This window comes from Pygoscelis adeliae, unplaced genomic scaffold (genome assembly GCF_000699105.1).
Source record: "Pygoscelis adeliae isolate BGI_AS28 unplaced genomic scaffold, ASM69910v1 Scaffold19, whole genome shotgun sequence".
Classification (NCBI taxonomy): Eukaryota; Metazoa; Chordata; class Aves; order Sphenisciformes; family Spheniscidae; genus Pygoscelis; species Pygoscelis adeliae.
This window is the reverse complement of record NW_008825533.1, coordinates 2,370,136-2,376,071: the sequence shown is the minus strand read 5'-3', so window position 1 is coordinate 2,376,071 and position 5,936 is coordinate 2,370,136.

Genomic DNA, 5,936 nt, shown 5'->3' with positions numbered 1-5,936 from the left:
ACAGCAACAGAGCCAAGAATATATGAAATACAGTACATGTATTGTTACTACAAGAGAAGAGTAGTAACACCGGTGTTAGGGTATGCCAACAGTTAGGTTTGTCTAACTGAGGAAACATGAGAAACTGCTAAGTATCGCAAATAAAACAGAGAAGCCTTTTATATCTGTGCAAAAAGTACAGCTAGAGATGTGAGGGATGGCTGAATTTTGCAGGTGGTTAAGGGTCAGTGTCCTGGTTTCGGCAGGGATAGAGTTAATTTCCTTCCTAGTAGCTGGTACAGTGCTGTGTTGTGGATTTAGGATGGGAACAAAATTGATAACGCACCGATGTTTTAGTTGTTGCTAGGTAGTGCTTACACTGGCCAAGGACTTCCTAGTTTTCCATGCTCTACCGACTGAGAAGGCTGCAGGTGCACGGGAAGCTGGGAGGGGGCACAGCCAAACTGGCCAAAGTGACATTCCATACCATGGGACGTCATGCTCAGTACATAAACTGGGGGAAGCTGGCCGGGGGGGCCGCTGCTCGGGGACTGGCTGGGCATCGGTCGGCGGGTGGTGAGCAATTGTACTGTGCATCACTTGCTTTGTGTATTATTACTATTATCATATTATTATCATTATAATTTTATTTCAATTATTAAACTGTTTTTATCTCAACCCACAAGTTTTTCTCACATGCTTTTCCAATTCTCTCCCCCACCCCATCGGGGGGGGGGAGTGAGCGAGCGGCTGCGTGGGGCTTAGTTGCCAACTGAGGTTAAACCACGACAGTCAGTTATGCGAGACACAGCTAAACTTCTCAGATATTTGGAGATAAACACTGGGGGCTTTTGGGCAGGTGACTCTCACAAGGCTCACAGCATCTATGTGTATGTATCAATAATACTTTATAAGGCTGATATGTCATGTCATGTCATGTCATGTCATATCGTACAGTAATATCATAAAAGACTGGTAATGGTATCAGAAATACCAAATCTGGTTATAGATATAGCAAAAGAAGGACCAATGGAGGAAAAGTAATTAGGTGTGGGTGGTTTATTTGGGAGGAGACAAGATTTGAGCAAGGAAGGGCTTAAGCTGGTCAAGCTGGTTGGTTGAGCAACAAGAATGGGAAAATGGAAAAAGGAGGATAAGACACACAGTTGAGTGTGAGCAAGCTGCATGTTCTCTTCTGTGTTTATACAAGTGCAAGTACAGACACTGCTCTGTGTTGATGTGTATCTGCTCCTCTGACCAGGACTCTGTGGAGCTGGAGGGACACCCACTGTGTTAGACACCACCGAAGTGGGCTCCAGTGGGCCAAGAAGGACTGCCAAATCAACCAGGACTCGGCCTCCTTCCACACACAAGTAGAATGATTCATCTTCAGCAAAGGTGTTATTGCAGGCTCAGCAGAAGTCTGTTTTCAACACACAGACAAAATCAGCATATAGGTTTCTGCAGTACATGTATATGTATAGGGAGAAGAAGTTTTTATTCTGTCTTTTAAATTACAGTGTATAAAGCAGTACCGGCATTAACCTTCAGGAAGAAGATGAAAACTGTAAACTACAGTGCCCTTTCAATAACTACAGCACTATTATTAATGGTGTAAAAATATCTACACAGTACTCCAAACCTATTTGGCTAATGTATCGGAGAAATAACTGTATTGCAAAGGAAAAAAACACATTAGTGAAAAAACAAAGGTCAGTTTTCCTGCCAAACACTATAAAAGCCATTTTTAAAACATTTCTAAAGACTTAAAATAAAAAAAAATATAGTCTTGAAATAGTCTATCTATCTGATAATCTCAGAATCTGAAGCCAATTTTTACTCAAGTAATTTTCCTTAAAATTACCATGACCTTTCTTACCTCTTTCTCATGAGGTAAAAAGAAAGATTATAAAGCATGCAACATCAGATTACCTAAAACTCTCAGCAATTATATGTAAACACAGTAACTTACCAAATACATATACAATAACTACTGCAGCTATTGTAAATACAGGTATTGAAAATGAAGGTGTATTGTGCAAGGCAAACAAAAGAGATGCACATGCCACAGATTCATTATTCTTACATTGCAAATATAAAAGAAAGGAAATTTTAACAATTAAGTTAAACCAATTAAAATCTGAAATCACTGCCAGTCAACAGCCAATTAGCAGTATATCACAGATTTTCATATTTAAGGAAGTTTGCAAATTAAAAAAAAAAAACCAACAAAATAAACAAACAACAAAAAAAAGAGTTTCAGAAACAGAAATGAAACTTATCAATTATATAAGCCAGAAGTTTTACAACTTCAAAATCAAAAGCTACAATGTGGAGCATGAAAACACATATAGACCACCAGCATTTAACAGTCCTCGATGTCAGAAATAGAACTCACACAGACAGAGGGTTACTACTCCAAGATAAGCAATTTAATGAAAACAGGATTACAAAAACCTAAATCATGTTTATAATTTGACTATAGAGGCAAAAGCTTTGTTTTACTGTTTTTATAACCTGAGTGTTCATTTGCAAGTCTTTAAATCCATATTGCACAGACATAAGTTAATTTCATAAAGCATAAGAGCATCAGGCTCTTAATTATCTTAGGAGTCTTCAGAGTTATGCCTCCCCTCCTACCTCTACGGAGCAAGACATGAAGACAATATAAAGATGATCAACACTTCAGCCTCTTGTAAGCCAAACTATGCTCTTTGCACCTTTCCGTTACTGTTTCAGAGTGCAGCCCAATTCAGCATTGTAAACAAACCAACTTTCTTGTGTTTGCTCATCTTCAATGCCCTTATGAAACATACATTTCTTCCTGAAAAGAAAGAATTTCCTTCTCTGCATTTGTTATTTTCTGTTAAGCAAGTAAGTAGATTAAGAGACATCCACATTTTTCCTATAATTCTAGTAATTTAAACTATAAATTTTATGGCAGCAAGCCCCAAGAGCTGATTCAGTATCATAAACAGAAAACATGGCAGAGACATCAGCAGGACCAAAAGGAAGCAGAAGATGCTCTCTTAATCTTAGCAATATCCTTGAGCAGACAATGACAGTGTGGTCGCTGCCAGGTTGATAGAGATGGTCCCTTCCTTCAGATGAGTGCCTTCTGTCTAGCAAAGAAGGCTGGGATTACAGCTAGTTGCTGGTGCAGAACTAAATCCAAGATTTTGTCAAGTCTTAAGAACCTGAGGCTCCTAAAAGCCCTTTACATAGTCAATACATACACACAGGAGTATGAAGAGGATGATCAAGTCCACTCAGATTTGAGCCACTCTGTCAGATATTTCTCTCCCCACACTGGAAATAGAAAAGTAATGTGAACAGTGTCTTATTTTAGGCATCTCTGATAAATGCCTAGGATCATGTGGCAGATTAATCTGGGCCTAAATAATTACCGTACATCAAGTTTTAATGAATTTCCATCCTAAGAAGAAAGAAAAAGAATCCCCTGCCTAGTCATATATCTACCAAGAATGACATCAGTGCATACAGTTCTGCCTTGGAGCAAGAAGATGGACATGATGACCTTCTGAGGTCCACGCCAGCCTTATTTCTTGTGGTTCTGAGAAAACAACATTTTTTACTATTTCCTTTGTCTTTGCACATTAGAATTTTCTGGGATACTGATTTTGTATCAAAATTAGTTCTTTTTATAAGTTAAGACTACTACTATTTTTTCAAGACAAGGTTGTTTGAGAATTTAGAGTAAATATTTCATCTCTAAGATTTGCTGGCGAAGGCGAACATTTCCGCTGGAATAGCAATGCCTTTCACACCCTTCTCTTTCAACATGCATTCAAACAGTACATGCAGTTTGACTTTAGATTTGCATTGGGAAAAGAAAAAAGAAAAAAACAAAGATACAAAATTAAAAGAAAAAAATATTCAGAAATAGAAGCAAGTACTTCTTGTGCCTACTCTGTAATTAATCTTAGCATAGAACAGTTCGAGTCCTGTACTACAATTTGGGGCCATTTGGAAAAGTGTAACCAACCTAGTATACGATGAGGAATATGGGAAATGTATTAAAAAAAGCATCAAATTAAAAATATAATCATATTGATATAAAAGAATTATCAGTAGAAAAGATGTGTTAGCATAACAAAAAAACCCCAAAACATTTGGGCCTCTGTAACGCTAGAGAGCATGAAATAATTTTCTTGTCTTCGCATAGCTGGAAAGATTATATTTTCCTATATTTTCATCAGGATACATGATCAACATTTATAAAGCAACAATCAGATAGCAAAGTTGGACTGCATCAGTACAAGTGTTGAACCTTAACAATTCTGAAGTCATGTTTCATCCACTACTTTTTGTTCACTTTTATGAAAAAAAAAATTAAAATATAAAAATGAAATTATTTTAAAATTAAAATGCAGTGGTTCAATTAGAAACTTTTTACACAACAGTTTTTTTAGATGTGTTTTTTTTTTAAATATTCTTAAATTTAGAGTTTTGCAAAAACTGGTCTCCTGTAGATGTTTCTCATCTCAACAAAACAAGGTTAGTAAAAAGTACTTAAGCTAGAAAATTTCTAACATCTGTTTAATTCCTCACAGGCATTACCATAACATGATTAAAGGAGTATTGATCCCTCATTGAAGACTTTACATCTTTTTTCTAACGTAATTGGTAGCATTGTGGAATTGCATTACTTACAGATTTTTAGATCGAAAATTACTGTATTTTAAAATGGAATCTGTTGAGGAAAAAAGTATTTAGCTAGAAAATATTTTTAAATGGTCATACAATAGGTGCAGGGCTGTTCTATCATAAGATTGGGATTTCTTAAAGAAGGTCCCAGAACAGCACAATGAAAAGGAGATAATGTGCTGTTTTCTACATGCAGTTTCTTTGTTTAACATGAAAAGCACAGAACCATGTAAAGTGAACTGAAATACCATGTGAATGGCCTGTAAGAAATCTTCAATCTTTTCATCTTGCACAAAATCCACGTTTTTCTACTTTTCTTCTTTCTTTTCAAGTTGTACAGGGGTGCAAGGTAGGGTGACAGGGTTTTGATGCTTCTTAGGTCAGATGGGAATTTCTTGGTGTCTCAGTGACAGAATGTGAACACACAAACAAAAATAAGCAAGTACAAAATAAATATTAAATTTGCCTATTTATCTGTTTAATTTGACTATCACAAACATTGACTGAAACACTGGTGCCTGAACAAATATCTGGTTGTGAATTATATTTCTCAGCCATTGGTGATCCCTCATATTTTCTGCTGTATTAATTTTTCTTGAAGCCATACCTACTGAACCCTGAATATTCCCACTCTCTGCATTCCAAAATCTCTTGTGTATTCTACTTTGCAAACATTTTTTCAGATCAATAACATTCTGGCATTGTTACCAAAACCTGTTATGGTACACAAAGCTACTACCAATACATCCACTGTGAATTTTTCTTTTCACCTCAAAACTTCATAAAAATAATTCTTTCAACACTTAAATCCTTTTCAATGTTTCAATCATTTTTATGGCTCAGGAAACAACAAACTTCCAGAGTATCAGGTGCTACTGAAAAGGTTGTTTAAAGTGATTTAGAGATATCTACAGTTTTCAGGTGATTTGTTAATAGCATAATATTACCTTTGCTCAGTTAAAATATTTTAATTTATGTGAAAATATGTTAAAAGACCACTCAGGACAGGTAGCATCATTAAGTGTTGGGAAAGCATACAAGAAATGCAAATGCAACAAAAAATTGTTGTCCAAATATAACTTTACACATTATATAATATTAGCTTTATAAATATCCTCAGATAATTTGTTCAGCAATCACATCACATAGCACCTCGGTTTTGTTTGTTTGGGTTTTTTTTTTGCTGTTGCCACCAACAGTATGTCAAAGAGGCAGCAGGTACATTGGTTACACAGTTTAACAGCAAGAATATTGTAGTAGTTTACTGCCTGTACCAATCCCTGTTTTAG